The 16,072-nt window shown below is 40.3% G+C and overlaps 3 protein-coding genes and 1 pseudogene across 4 annotated transcripts in view; 3 read left to right on the top strand and 1 right to left on the bottom strand.

Annotated features, from left to right (window-relative positions):
* LOC309865789 (butyrophilin subfamily 3 member A3-like) overlaps window positions 1-16,072 on the top strand; it is a 488,935-nt gene that overhangs the window by 144,390 nt on the left and 328,473 nt on the right. The window lies entirely within an intron of this gene.
* LOC309865779 (butyrophilin-like protein 1) overlaps window positions 1-16,072 on the bottom strand; it is a 507,893-nt gene that overhangs the window by 273,317 nt on the left and 218,504 nt on the right. The gene's annotated exons all lie outside the window — the stretch shown is intronic.
* The window catches only part of LOC309865157 (CREB-regulated transcription coactivator 2 pseudogene), a 296,465-nt pseudogene that overhangs the window by 122,531 nt on the left and 157,862 nt on the right, over window positions 1-16,072 (top strand). The gene's annotated exons all lie outside the window — the stretch shown is intronic.
* Window positions 1-16,072, top strand: part of LOC309865784 (butyrophilin subfamily 1 member A1-like) — a 39,872-nt gene that overhangs the window by 17,410 nt on the left and 6,390 nt on the right. The gene's annotated exons all lie outside the window — the stretch shown is intronic.

The raw sequence follows: 16,072 nt of genomic DNA, 5'->3' as shown, positions 1-16,072 counted from the left end.
CCCAGTAGTGCAATGGCAGGGTCCTAGGGAAGCTCTATTTTTAATTTCTTGAGGGATCTCCACACTGTTCTCCAAAGTGGCTGCACCAACTTGCATTCCCACCAACAATGTAAGAGGGTTCCCCTTTCTCCACATCCTCTCCAACACATGTTGTTCCTGTTTTGTTAATTTTGGCCATTCTAACTTGTGTAAGGTGATATCTCAATGTGGTTTTAATTTGAATCTCCCTGAGGGCTAGTGATGATGAACATTTTTTCATGTGTCTGATAGCCATTTGTATGTCTTCATTGGAGTAGTGTCTGTTCATATCTTCTACCCATTTTTTGATATGTTTGCCCGTTTCGTGTGTGTTGAGTTCGAGGAGTTCATTATAGATCCTGGATATCAACCTTTTGTCTGTACTGTCATTTCCAAATATCTTCTCCCATTCCATGAGTTGCCTCTTTGTTTTTTTGACTGTTTGCTTTGCTGTGCAGAAGCTTTTGATTTTGATGAAGTCCCAAAAGTTTATTTTCCCTTTTGTTTCCTTTGCCTTTGGCGACATATCTTGAAAGAAGTTGCTGTCGCTTATATTGAAGAGATTACTGCCTATGATCTCCTCTAGGAGTCTGATGGATTCCTGTCTCACGTTGAGGTCTTTTATCCATTTTGAGTTGATCTTTGTGTATGGTGTAAGAGAATGGTTGAGTTTCATTCTTCTACATATAGTTGTCCAGTTTTCCCAGCACCATTTATATCACCACTCTTGTTCAACATAGTATTAGAAGTCCTAGCAACAGCAATCAGACAACAAAGAGAAATAAAAGGTATCCAAATTGGCAATGAAGAAGTCAAACTCTCTCTTTTCGCAGATGACATGATTCTTTATATGGGAAACCCCAAAGACTCCACCGCCAAACTACTAGAACTCCTACAACAATTCAGCAACATGGCAGGATACAAAGTCAATGTACAGAAATCAGTGGCTTTCTTATACATTAACAATGAAGATACAGAAAGGGAAATTAGAGAATCGATTCCATTTACTATAGCACCAAGAACCATAAGATACCTGGGAATAAACCTAACCAAAGAGGTAAAGGATCTGTACTCAAGGAACTACAGAACACTCATGAAAGAAATTAAAGACACAAAAAGATGGAAGACCATTCCATGCTCTTATATTGGAAGAATAAACATTGTTAAAATGTCTATACTGCCTAGAGCAATCTATACTTTTAATGCCATTGCAATCAAAATTCCACTGGTATTCTTCAAAGAGCGGGAGCAAATAATCCAATAATTTGTATGGAATCAGAAGATACCCCAAATCGCTAAGGAAGTGTTGAAAAACAAAAATAAAGCTGGGGGCATCACGTTACCTGATTTCAAGCTTTATTAAAAAGCTGTGATCACCAAGACAGCATGGTGCTGGCATAAAAACAGATACATAGAGCAGTGGAACAGAGTAGAGAGCCCAGATATGGACCCTCAACTCTATGGTCAAATAATCTTCAACAAAACAGGAAAAAATGTACAGTGGAAAAAGATAGGGGCGCCTAGGTGGCTCAGTGGGTTAAGCCGCTGCCTTCGGCTCTGGTCATGATCTCAGGGTCCCGGGATCGAGTTCCGCATCGGGCTCTCTGCTCAGCAGGGAGTCTGCTTCCTCCTGTCTCTCTCTCTCTGCCTGCCTCTCTGCCTACTTGTGATCTCTCTCTGTCAAATAAATAAATAAATAAATCTTAAAAAAAAAACAGAATTCAGTCTCCCCTTCCAATTTCCCCAAACTCCCTTCTCCTCTCTAATTCCCCATGTTCTCCATGCTATTTGTTATGTTCCATAAATAAGTGAAACCATTTGATAATTGTCTCTCTCTGCTTGACTTATTTCACTCAGTATAATCTCTTCCAGTCCCATCCATGTTGCTACAAAATTCGGTATTCGTCCTTTCTGATGGAGGCATAATACTCCATAGTGTATATGGACCACAGCTTCCTTATCCAATCATCCGTTGAAGGGCATCTTGGTTCTTTCCACAGTTTGGTGACCTTGGCCATTGCTGCTATAAACATTGGGGTACAGATGGCCCTTCTTTTCACTCCATCTGTATCTTTGGGGTAAATACCCTGTAGTGTAATGGCAGGTCATAGGGAAGTTCTATTTTTAATTTTATGAGGAATCTCCACACTGTTTTCCAAAGTGGCTGCACCAACTTGCATTCCCACCAACAGTGTCAGAGCGTTCCCCTTTCTCCACATCCTCTCCAACACATGTTGTTTCCTGTCTTTCTAATTTTGGCCAATCTAACATTTAACCATTTGGTGTAAGGTGATATCTCAATGTGGTTTTAATTTGAATCTCCCTGAGCGCTAGTGATGATAAACATTTTTTCATGTGTCTGATAGCCATTTGTATGTCTTGATTGGAGAAGTGTCTGTTCATATCTTCCCCCAATTTTTTGATATGATTGTCTGTTTTGTGTGTGTTGAGTATGAGGAGTTCTTTATAGATCCTGGATATCAACCTTTTGTCTGTATTGTCATTTGCAAATATCTTCTCCCATTCCGTGGGTTGCCTCTTTGTTTTCTTGACTGTTTCCTTTGCTGTGCATAAGCTTTTGATTTTGAGGAAGTCCCAAACGTTCATTTTTATATTTGTTTCCTTTGCTTTTGGAGACATATCTTGAAAGAAGTTGCTGTGGCTTATATCGAAGAGGTTACTGCCTATGTTCTCCTCTAGGATTCTGAAGGATTCCTGTCTCACAATGAGGTCTTTTATCCATTTTGAGTTTATCTTTGTGTACGATGTAAGAGAAAGGGCGAGTTTCATTCTACATATAGCTGCCCAGTTTTCCCAGCACCATGTAATGAAGAGATTGTCTTTTTTCCACTGGATATTTTATTCCTGTTTTTTCGAACATTATTTGCCCATACAGTTGAGGGTCCATATCTGGGCTCTCTACTCTGTTCCAATAGTCTATATATCTGTTTTTATGCCAGTACCATGCTATCTTGGTGATCACAGATTTGTAATAAAGCTTGAAATCAGGTAACGTGATGCCCCCCGTTTTATTTTATTTTATTTTTTTTTAACATTTCCTTAGTGATTCATGGTCTTTTCTAATTCCATACAAATTTATGGATTATTTGCTCCAGCTCTTTGAAGAATACCGGGGAAATTTTGATTGGAATGGCATTAAAAGTATAGATTGCTCTAGGCAGTATAGACATTTTAACAATGTTTATTCTTCTGATCCAAGAACATGGAATGGTCTTCCATCTTTTTTAGTCTTCGTCAATTTCTTTCATGAGTGTTCTGTAGTTCCTTGAGTACAGATCCTTTACCTCTTTGGTTAGGTTTATTCCCAGGTATCTTATGGTTCTTGGTGCTATAGTAAATGGAATCGATTTTCTAATTTCCCTTTCTGTATCTTCATTGTTAATGTATAAGAAAGCCACTGATTTCTGTACATTGACTTTGTATCCTGCCATGTTGCTGAATTGTTGTAGGAGTTCTAGTAGTTTGGCGGTGGAGTCTTTGGGGTTTTCCATATAAAGAATCATGTCATCTGCGAAGAGAGAGAGTTTGACTTCTTCATTACCAATTTGGATACCTTTTATTTCTCTTTGTTGTCTGATTGCTGTTGCTAGGACTTCTAATACTGTGTGGAACAATAGTGGTGAGAGTGGGCATCCTTGTCATGTTCCTGATCTCAACGGGAAGGCTGCAAGCTTTTTTCCATTGAGGCTGATACTCGCTGTGGGTCTTTCATAGATAGATTTGATGAAGTCCAGGAATGTTCCCTCTATCCCTATAGATTGAAGTGTTTTAAACAGGAATGGTGCTGGATTTTGTCAAATGCTTTGTCTGCATCGATTGAGAGGACCATGTGGTTCTTCTCTCTTTTCTTATTGATTTGTTCTATCACATTGATTGATTTGTGAATGTTGAACCATCCTTGTAGCCCAGGGATAAACCCACCTGGTCATGGTGGATAATATTTTTAAAGTGCGGTTGGATCATATTTGCTAGGATCTTGTTGAGAATCTTAGCATCCATATTCACCAGTGATATTGGTCTGAAAATCTCCATTTTGGTAGGGTTTTTGACTGGTTTGGGGATCAGGGTAATGCTGGTTTCATAGAAAGAGTCAGGAAGTTTTCCTTCTGCTTCAATTTTTACAAACAACTTCAGGAGAATAGGTGTTATTTCTTCTTTGAAAGTTTGGTAGAATTCCCCAGGGAATCCATCAGGTCCTGGGCTCTTGTTTTTTGGGAGGTTTTTGATCACTGCTTCAATCTCGTTACTAGATATTGGTCTATTCAGGTTGTCAATTTCTTCCTGGTTCAAATTTGGGAGTTCATAGTTTTCCATGAATGCATCCATTTCATCTAGTTTGCTTAGCTTTTTGGCATATATCTCTTGATAATGACTTCTGATGATTGTGTCTACTTCCTTGGTATTAGTTGTGATCTCTCCCTTTTCCTTCATAATTTTATGAATTTGGGCTTTCTCTGTCTTCTTTTGGATTGGTGTGGCAATGGTTTATCGATCTTATTGATTCTTTCAAAAAACCAGCTTCTAGTTTCATTGATATGTTCTACTGTATCTCTGGTTTCTACCTCATCGATCTCAGCTCTAATCTTGCTTATTTCCCTTCTTATGTGTGGAGTTGGTTTGATTTGTTGTTGATTCTCCAGTTCTTCAAGGTGTAGAGACAGCTGCTGTGTTCTGGATTTTTCAATTTTTTTGAGGGAGGCTTGGATGGTTATGTATTTCCCCCTTAGGACCGCCTTTGCTGTATCCCATAGGTTTTTGACCGAAGTGTCTTCATTCTCATTGGTTTCCATGAATTGTTTCAGTTCTTCTTTGATCTCATGGTTGATCCAAGCATTCTTAAGCCAGGTGGTCTTTAGCTTCCAGGTGTTTGAGTTCCTTTGGAACTTTTCCTTGTGATTGAGCTCCAGTTTCAAAGCATTGTGATCTGAGAATATGCAGGTAATAATGTCAGTCTTTTGGTATCGGTTGAGTCCTGATTTGTGATCCAGTATGTGCTCTATTCTTGAGAAGGTTCCATGTGCACTCAAGAAGAATGAGTATTCTGTTGTTTTAGAGTGGAATGTTCTGTATATATCTATGTGGTCCATCTCGTCCAATGTGTCATTTAATTCTCTTGTTTCTTTATTGATTTTCTGCTGCAATGATCTGTCTATTTCTGAGAGGCGTGTTAAGATCTCCTACTATTAATGCATTCATATCAATATGACTCTATCTTGATTCACAGTTTTCTTATGCAATTGGCTCATCTCATATTGGGGGCATAGATATTTACAATTGTTAGATCATCTTGTTGGATAGTCCCTTTAATAATGATGTAGTGTCCTTCTGTATCTCTGACTACAGTCTTTAGTTTAAAATCTAATTTATCTAATTTGAGAATTGCTACCCCAGCCTTCTTTTGAGGCCCATTGGCATGAAAGATGCTTCTCCATCCCTTCACTTGCAGTTTGGGTGTATATTTAGGTTCAAAATGCATCTCTTGTATCCAACATATGGATGGGTCCTGTCATTTTATCCAATCTACAACCCTGTGCCATTTTATGGGAGCAATTATGTCATTCACATTGAGAGTGATTATTGAAAGATACGTTTTTATTGACATCATGTTACCTTTGAAGTCTTTCTTTCTGTATGTTGTCTCTTTATTTCTGTTCAATGTTATTTTTAGGATTTTTCCTCTTTTATTGATCCCCCCTTAATATTTCCTGCAGTGTCAGGTTGGTGGTTGCATAGTCTTTTAAGCCTTGCCAGTCTTGGAAACTCTTTATCTCTCCATCCATTTTGAATGTCAGACTTGCTGGATAAAGTATTCTTGGCTGCTTTTTCTTCTCATTTAATGCCCTGAATGTATCTTGCCAGCCCTTTCTGGCTGCCATATCTCTGTGGACAGGTCTGAGAAAGTTATTCTGATGGGCTTTCCTCTGTAAGTAAGGAGCCTCTTTGTCCTAGTGGCTTTTAAGAGATTATACCTACAATTATGATTCCTCAATTTGTCTATCAGGTGCTTTGATTTTTTTTTGGAATGTATAATCTTGGGTGGAGACGTTTTGGCCTCTAGTACATGAACGCTGGTTCCATTCGTGAGTTTGGGAACATTTTCATGAAGAACTTGTTCCACTATATCTTCTAGACTTCTTTCTTTCTCCTCCCCTTCAGGGATTCCAATAATTCTGACGTTGGAACGTTTCATGGCAGCATTTATTTCCCTGATTCGGTTTTCGTGGTTTCTGAGCTGTTTGTTCCAGGCTTCCTCCTGATCCTTTCTCTCTATCTGTTTGTCTTCCAGATCACTAATTTTATCTTCTGTCTCAGTTACCCTAGCTTTGAGAAAGTTTAGGTTAGATTGGAACTCATTGAGAGCATTGTGAACCTCCTTCCTGGTAGCTTTAAGCTCCGCCCTAACATTGTGAATATCATCTCTGGTCGCTTTCAGCTCAGCCTTAATCAATTCCTTTTGGTCATCCATGGCTTTCTCTAACCTAGTAATTGCCTGGATAATTGTTAGCCTGAATTCTCTTTCTGACATATTGTCTATGTTGATAGCCATTAGCTCTGTTGCAGAAGGTCCATCCTCTCTATTTTTCGTCGGTTGGGCATTTCTCCTCCTAGTCATTTCTGTGAGAGATGACTGAACAGATGTAGCTGGATGTATTGATCATGGTGCAGTCAAGGTGCGCCCTGGAACACTTCAGAGTAACCAGGATTCCCCACCCATATGAGAAACAAAAGAAAAGAAAAAGAAAAAAAAATAAAAGAGAAAGAGAGAGATATGAAAGAAAGTGAAGATGAAATAGAAGGTTTAGCCCAAATGGGCCTCAAGGTAAGATTTAGATAGTATAGAAACGAAAACAGACAAACACAAAGGCTGATAAAAGTATATGGCAAAAGAAAATATATATATATGCAAATAAAGGAAGAACCTCATCAAAAAGAACTCCAAGTGTAAGATTTATATACTATGAGGACAAACACAAAATCACAGAAACAATGGTGGAAGAAAAAGATGGGAGAGTGGTTATAAATTCTCAGTGTGGGTGAGGAATTTTGTTTTGATTCTTCCTGGATGTATCTTGATATCTTTGTTAAATGTCTCAACTTTCCTAAGATAAAGGGCGATTAAAAATTGGTTTACCTATAGGGGTAGTATTTTTTGGGAAAAGGGGATTACTTTGAAGTTTAACTCTATATGAATATTAGAAATTAATAATAAAAAGGAATAAACTAGACTAAACTAAACTAAAATTTTAAAAAATTCAAAAAATAGAAATCCAAAAGGAAAACACAGGTGTATGTATCAAAAAGTTCAGGTTAGAAGGTTATTATGGAATTTGATGTACTGGACATCTCACTGTGATGGTAAATAGGTTAAAAATTATCTGTATAAAAAAATAAACTAGAATAGTGGGAATGAGTTAAAAATAAAAGTTGTCCTATGAAATAGTTGTGGTTAATCTCTTGTATTTTTTTTCTCCCTTTCTTGGTTGGTTTTCTGGGGGAGGGGCCTGCCACGTGGGTTTTCAGTCAATGATGTTCCCTGAGTTAAGTCCCCTGCGCCCTCAAGGGGGTGGCTCTGAGGAAACTGTTTTTTTCAGGCTTTTGTTCTCTGGCGGTTTTCATGTTTGTTCACTTTTTAATTTTTTTTCTCACCTTGACCGCTTTTGATGGTTTTTGTAGATTTAGGGGAAAGCAACTGCACCCTGACCTCCCTGTCAGAGAGAAGCCTCAGTCTGGCTGCAGAGCCCAAAGAAATCCCCCTTGGCCGCTGGCAGAGTAGGTTCCCAGTCGCAGTCCCTGAGGAGGCAGGATTTTTTGCTTGTTATCAAAACCAAGGCAGTGATGGCTGTCTGGGCTCCAGACCCCCAGAGAGGTTCTAAGCAGTGATCGCACACTGAGATTTTCCCACTGACCCGGGCTGGGAGTGCCTGGTCTTTCTGGGTCTAAGAGCACCCGGCTTGCACACACTTCTTTCAGGGGAGGCTGTGGGTCGCGCAAGTGTTTCAGGCTCTGAGAACGGGGCGCAGGTCCGAAAGTGCCAGGCTGGGCCTTTGTGCACCTCTTTCAGGAGAGAGTTTGGGGCAAGCATCTTAGGCTCTGAAACAATGGCCCGGGTCAAAGAGCGCTGGCTGGGCCTTTGTGTGCCTCTCCAAGGGGAGGATGAGGGGCGCGCACATCTCAGGCTCTATAGCAGGGCTTGCACGTTCTGTTGTGTGGTGAGGGTCCCAGCCCCTCACAGGAGCCGGACCCCACTCGATCTCAGGTGCTCTGGCAGCTTAGGGACCAAGACCTGGTTTCTCTGATGCACTCTCTCTGGCTTAGCGCCAAAGGTGGCTGTCCTGGGACCAGGGACTTAAGCCCCTGTACCTAGCCACCCCGATTCCCACTATTCCCCCTGACCCCCGCGATCCTTTGCTCTTTTGAAGTGCTTTCAACCAGTCTCCAAGTTAATGCTGGTCCCCAGACACAGGGCACTCTCGCCCGTATTAGGGGTATTACTTTTCAACGGGTCCCCTCTGGTGGCTCCCTCCCCCTTTTGTTTATCTTTTGATATCAGTTTGCCATTCCCACTCTGCTTTACCTGCCCACTGGCATCTTCTGCCCTTGTAGAGATCCAGACGTGTATAATTCTCAGGCTGATTTCATGGGTGATCGGAGTTCTTTGGTAGGTAATCAGCTCACTTTAGGGTACAGGTTTAAAAGGCGTCTCCTCCTACTTCCCCGCCATCCTGTCCCCCCTACCTTAGAGACTCTTAATGTCATATTAAATCATTCAATTTTATGTTATTTTCATTTGTGTCTTTGGACTCTTCTGAATTTATTTATTTATTTTTAATTTTGTCTCTTCTGGTTAAAATTGTTTTTCTTGGTTCACCCTTTAGTCTACTAGTCTGTAGGAGAATAGAAGTTTAATAGTTAAAAGTTCTTTTAATCTAAAAAAAATTTGTTTTTGTAAACATATAATGTATTTTTATCCTCAGGTGTACAGGACTGAGAATCGCCAGGTTTACACACTTCAGAGCACTCACCATAGCACATACCCTCCCCAATGTTCATAACTGCAGCCCCCTCTCCTGAACCCCCTTCTCCCAGCAACCCTCAGTTTGTTTTGTGAGATTAAGAGTCACTTATGGTTTGTCACCCTCCTGATCCCATCTTGATTCATTTATTCTTTCCTTCCCCCTCGCAGGATTGCCTTTGCCCTGTCCCACAGATTTTGAACCATTCTGTTTTCATTATCATTTGTTTCCATGAATTTTTTGAATTCTTCATTAGTTTCCTGGTTGACCCATTCATTTTTTAGAAGGATGCTGTTTAGTCTTCATATATTTGGGTTCTTTCCAAATTTCTTCTTGTGATTGAGTTCTAGCTTCAGAGCATTATGGTCTGAAAATATGCAGGGAATGATCCCAATATTTTGATACTGGTGGAGACCTGATTTATGACCCAGGATGTGATCTCTTCTGGAGAATGTTCCATGTGCACTAGAGAAGAATGTGTATTCTGTTGCTTTGGGAAGAAATGTTCTGAATATATCTGTGATGTCCATCTGGCCCAGTGTGTTATTTAAGGCCTTTATTTCCTTGTTGATCTTGGAGACAAGATGGCGGGGAAGTAGGAGGAGGCGCCCTTTCAACCTGTATCCTAAAGTGAGCTGATTACTTTCCAAAGAACTCCGATCACCCACGAAATCAGCCTGAGATCAGAATTATACACGTCTGGATCTCTACAAGGGCAGAAGACGCCAGTGGGCAGGTAAAGCGGAGTGGGAAAGTTGGACTGATATCGAAAGATAAACAAAAGAGGAGCCACCAGAGGTGACCCGTCGAAAAGTAATATCCCAATAGGAGAGTGCCCTGTGCCTGGGGACCAGCATTAACTCGGGAGTATGGTCGAAAGCACTCAAAAAGAGCAAAGGATCACTGGGGGGAAATTGCGGGAATCGGGGTGTTAGGGTCTGGGCTTAAGTCCCCAGACCCAGGACAGCCACCCCTGGTGCAGAGCCAGAGAGAAGGTGGCAGAGAAACCAGGTCTCGGTCCCTGAACCACCAGCGCACCTGAAAGTGTGTGGTGCCCGGCTCCCGTGAGGGGCTGGGAACTTCGCCAGCCAACAGAAGCACAGCCTTTTTGCAGTCCCCACGTGAATGCCCTGCCGTGCCATCAGAGTCCGAGTCATGTTCTGCCTCCTCCCCTGAGAGAGGTGCACACAAACACCAGCCAGGTGCTCTCAGACCGGAAAGACCAGGCACTCCCAGCCCGGGGCCAGCGGGAAAATCTCAGTGTGCGATTGCTGCTTGGAACTTCTCTGGAAGTCTGGAGTTGCCCAGACAGCCACCGCTGCCGTGGTTTTGGGTACAAGCAAAAAATCCTGCATCCCCAGGGACCGCGACTGGGAACCTGCTCTGCCAGCGGCCAAGGGGGGATTTCTTTGGGCTCTGCATCCCGGCTGAGGCTTCCCTCAGAGATGGAGGTCAGGGTGCAGTTTGCTTTTCTCTAAATCTACAAAAACCATCAAAAGCGGTCAAGGCGAGAGAGAAAAACAAAAGTGAACAAATATAAAATCCTCCAGAGAACAAAAGCCTGAAAAAACCAGTTTCCTCAGAGCCCACCCCCTTGAGGGGGGCGGGAGGACTTAACTGAGAGAATATCATTGACTGAAAACCCACGTGGCAGGCCCCTCCCCTAGAAAACCAACCAGGAAAGGAAAAAAAAAAAAAAAAAAACCACGACAAGAGAACAACCACCACTACTTCATAGGACAATTTTTATTATTAATTTGATCCCACTATTCTGGCTCATTTTTTTATGTAGTTAATTTTTTATTATTATATAGATAATTTTTTAACCTATTTACTGTCACAGTGAGATGTCCAGTACATCAAATTCCATAATAACCTTCGAACCTGAAATTTTTGATACCTACACCTGTGTTTTCCTTTTGCATTTCTATTTTAAATTTGTTTTTTTTAAATTTTAGTTTAGTTTAGTCTAGTTTATTCCTTTTTTAAATTTTTATTTTCTAATATTCATATAGAGTTAAACTTCAAGGTAATCCCCTTTCCCCAATCAATGCCACCCCTATAGGTTATCCAATTCCTAATCCTCCCTTATCTTAGGAAAGTTGAGTCCTTTAACAAGGCTATCAAGACACATCCAGGAACAATCAAAACAAACTTCCTCACTCACACTGAGAATTTACAACCACTCTCTCATCTTTTTCTTCCACCAGTATTTCTGTGTTTTTGTGTTTGTCCTGATAGTATATAAATCTTACACTCGGGGTTCTTTTTGATGAGGTTCTTCCTTTATTTGTGTGTGTGTGTGTGTGTGTGTGTGTACATATATATATAAATACTTTTTTTTCTCTTGTCATATACTTTTATCAGTCTTTTTGTTTGTCTGTGTTTGTTTGTATACTTCATAAATGTTACCTTGTGGCTCACTTGGGCTAAACCTTCTCTTTTATATCACCTTTCTTTCCTGTTCTTCTCCCTATCTCTTTTTTTCTTTTCCTTTTCTTTTCCCTCTCATTTGGGTGGGGAACCCTGATTGCTCAGAAGCATTCCAGGGTGCACCTTGACTCAGGTGCACAGTCAACACACCCAGCTACACCCGCTCAGCCATCTCTCACCAAAATGAATATGAGGAGGAATGCCCAACAGAAGAAAAATACAGAGGATGGACCTTCTGCAACAGAGCTAGCGGCTATCAACATAGACAATATGTCGGAAAGAGAATTCAGGCTAACAATTATCCAAGCAATAGTTAGGTTGGAGAAAGCTGTGGGTGACCAAATGGAATTGATTAGGGTGGAACTGAAAACGACCAGAGATCATGTTTTTATAATAGGGAAGAGCTGAAAGCTAACAGGGATGAGCTTCACACTGCCCTCAATGAGGTCCAATCTAATCTAAATTCTCTCAACGCTAGAGTAACTGAGACAGAAGATAGAATTAGTAATCTGTAGGACAAACAGATAGAGAGAAAGGATCAGGAGGAAGCCTGGAACAAACAGCTTAGAAGCCACAAAAACCGAATCAGGGAAATAAATGATGCCATGAAACGTTCCAACGTCAGAATTACTGGAATCCCTGAAGGGGAGGAGAAAGAAAGAAGTCTAGAAGATATAGTGGAACAAGTTCTTCATGAAAATTTTCCAAATCTCGTGAATGGAACCAGTGTTCATGTACTAGAGGCCGAAAGGTTTCCCCCCAAGAATACAGATTCTCAAAAGTCCTCGAGACACCTAATAGTAAGAATGAAGAATTATAATTGTAGGCAGAACCTCTTGAAAGCAGCTAGGACAAAGAAGATCCTTACGTACAGAGGAAAGCCCTTCAGAATAATGTCAGACCTGTCCACAGAGACCTGGCAAGCCAGAAAGGGCTGGTAAGATATATTCAGGGCACTAAATGAGAAGAACATGCAGCCAAGAATACTTTATCCAGCAAGACTGACATTCAAAATGGATGGAGAGATAAATAGTTTCCAGGACCGGAAAGGCTTCAAAGACTATGCAACCACCAAGCCGATACTGCAGGGAATATTAAGGGGGCTTCTTTAAAGGAGTAAAAAGCCCAAGAATAGCATTGAACAGAAATAGAGACAATCTACAGAAAGAAAGACATCAAAGTTAACACGATGTCAATAAAAACGTATCTATTAATAATCACCCTCAATGTGAATGGCCTAAATGCTCTCATAAAATGGCACAGGGTTGCAGACTGGATTAAACGACAGGACCCATCCATATGTTGGATACAAGAGACCTATTTTGAACCTAAAGATACACCCAGACTGAACGTGAAGGGATGGGGAAGCATCTTTCATGTCAATGGGCCTCAAAAGAAGGCTGGGGTAGCGATTCTTATATCAGACAAATTAGATTTTAACCAAGGACTTTAGTCAGAGATACAGAAGGACTCTACATCATTCTTAAAGGGACTATCCACCAAGATGATCTAGCAATTGTAAATATCTATGCCCCCAATATACGAGCAGCCAATTACATAAGAAAACTGTTAATCAAGATAAAGAGTCATATTTCCTTGTTGATCTTTTGTTTGGATGATCTGTCCTGTTCAGTGAGGGTCGTGTTAAAGTCCCCTACTATTATTGTATTTTTGTTGATGTTTTTCTTTGATTTTGTTATTAATTGGTTTATATAGTTGGCTGCTCCCACATTAGGGGCATAGATATGTAAAATTGTTAGATTTTCTTGTTGGACAGACCATTTAAGTATGATATAGTGTCCTTCCTCATCTCTTATTAGAGTCTTTGGTTTAAAATGTAATTATCTGATATAAGGATTGCCACCTCAGCTTTCTTCTGATGTCCATTAGCTTGGTAAATTGTTTTCCACCCCCTCACTTTAAATCTGGAGGTGTCTTCTGGTCTAAAATGAGTTTCTTGTAGGCGACATATTGATGGGTTTTGTTTTTTTATCCATTCTGATAACCTGTGTCTTTTGGTTGGGGCATTTAGCCCATTAACTTTCAGGGTAACTATTGAGAGATATGAATTTAGTGCCATTGTATTGCCTGTAAGGTGACTGTTACTGTATATTGTCTCTGCTCCTTTCTGATCTACTACTTTTAGGCTCTATCTTTGCTTAGAGCACCCCTTTCAATATTTCCTATAGAGCTGGTTTGGTGTTTGCAAATTCTTTCAGTTTTTGTTTGTCCTGGAAGCTTTTAATCTCTCCTTCTATTTTCAATGATAGCCTAGCTGGATATAGTATTCTTGGCTGCATGTTTTTCTCATTTAGTGCTCTGAATATATCATGCCAGTTCTTTCTGGCCTGCCAGGTCTCTGTGGATAAGTCTTCTGCTAATCTAATATTTTTACCATTGTATATTACAGACTTCTTTTCCCAGGCTTCTTTCAGGATTTTCTCTTTGTCACTAAGACTTGTTAATTTTACTATTAAGTGACGGGGTGTGGACCTATTCTTGTTGATTTGAGGGGGGTTCTCTGAACCTTCTGGATTTTGATGCTTGTTCCCTTTGTCATATTAGGGAAATTCTCTCTAACAATTCTCTCCAATATACCTTCTCCTCCCCTCTCTCTTCTTCTTCTTCTTCTGGAATCCCAATTATTCTAATGTTTTTTCATCTTATGGTGTAATTTATCTCTCAAATTCTCCCCTCATGATCCATCCAGTAGCTGTTTGTCCCTCTTTTGCTCAGCTTCTTTATTCTCTGTTGTTTGGTCTTCTATATTACTAATTCTTTCTTCTGCCTCATTTATCCTAGCAGTAAGAGCCTCCATTTTTTATTGCACCTCATTAATAGCTTTTTTGATTTCAACTTGGTTAGATTTTAGTTATTTTATTTCTCCAGAAAGGGCTTTTATATCTCCAGCAAGGGTTTCTCTAATATCTTCCAGGCCTTTTTTGAGCCCAGCTTGAACCTTGAGAATTGTCATTTTGAACTCTATATCTGACATATAGATATGTCAGCTCCTGGAGCTGGACCGATCTGTATTGATTGGTCCCTAGTTCTTTTTTTTTTTTTTTTTTTGTGGTGAGTTTTTCCACCTTGTCATTTTGTCCAGATAAGAGTATATAAAGGAGAAAAGAAAATACTAGAAGGGTGGCAAAGACCCGAGGAAAATGCACTTTAACTAAATCAGAAGAGACCATACATCATGGGGGGTGGGGAGAAAGGGGATAAAAAGAAGTTCAGAAAAAAAATTAAAAAAAAAAAGAAAACAAATAATAAAAAAATACAAAAAAGAAATATATATATATATACGTATATATATATATATATATATATATATATATATATATATATATATATTTGACTGGGGACTAGAACAGTGTCCCTCACTTAATTTTGGGAGTATTTTGGTCTCTTAGAAGAAACTACCTCCTAAAATTTTAAAGAATGAAAAACATATATAAGCGTAAATACAGTGAAGGGATGGAATATGCCTATAAAAATGAAAACAATTTTTTTTTTAAATTTCTGAAAAAGGAGTTGATAAAGCAAGTTCTTTGGGAGAATAAAGAAAAAAAAAGTGGAGAGAATTTGCTCAGGCTGGAGACTGGAACAAGCCCGAAGCTAGATTTAGGGTATATTTTGATCTATTAGAAGAAGTTGTACCCCAAATTTCTTAGAAGAAAAAACTCTATGTGTATACAAAAAATAAAGCTAAATACAATGAAGGATAAAATATGAGTATAATAATGAAGGTTCAAAAAAGATTATTATTTTTATTTTTTATGAAAGATATTGTTAAGGTAAACTAGTTAAAAATGGTAAAAAAAAAAAGGTTAAAAGTTAAAAAAAATTAGTAGAGGAGAAAAAAATTAACTGCAAACTTAAGGACTCATGGGGAGAAAGCTATGAGTTCCGTGCTTTGCTTTCTCCTCCTCTGGAATTTCGCTGCTATCCTTGGTAAGTGAACATGGTCTTGGCTGGATTTCTTGTTGATCTTTTGGGGCAGGGGCCTGTTGTAGTGATTCTCAAGTGTCTTTGCCCCAGGCGGAATTGTACCCCCCTTATCAGGGGCCAGGCTAAGTAATCCGCTTGGGTTCGCTTTGGGGAGCTTTTGTTCCCTGAATGCTTTCCATAGAGTTCTGGAGGATGGGAATGAAAATTGCGACCTCCCAATCTCTGGCCTGGAGGAGCTGAGAGCTCGGGGCCCCACTCCTCAGTGTGCCCTCAGAGAAAAGCGCTTAATCACTCCCATCTCCCTGGTCTCTGGCTGCGCTCCGAGCTCACCCAGCCTGCGACCGGTTCAAGTTAACCCCGACCTGAGCCTCACTCCTCGGCTCTGTCTCTGTAGCCGGTTTCCCCATTCTAATACCTGTGAGCTCTGAGACAATCAGATTCCCCTATCCTTCTGTGACCTTGCGGGACCTGGGGCCACACTGACCCCACGTGGGCTTCACCATGGTTTAGACTCTGGAGTGATGTCCCTCAGTGGAGCAGACTTTTAAAAGTCCTGATTTAGTGCTCTGTGTTCCACCCCTTGCTGGGAGCCTGCCCCTCCCTCCGTGATCTATCTTCCTGTTGCTTTGGATCACTTC

This window comes from Mustela nivalis (genome assembly GCF_964662115.1).
Source record: "Mustela nivalis genome assembly, chromosome: 5".
NCBI lineage: Eukaryota > Metazoa > Chordata > Mammalia > Carnivora > Mustelidae > Mustela > Mustela nivalis.
This window is presented reverse-complemented; position numbering and strand designations above follow the sequence as displayed.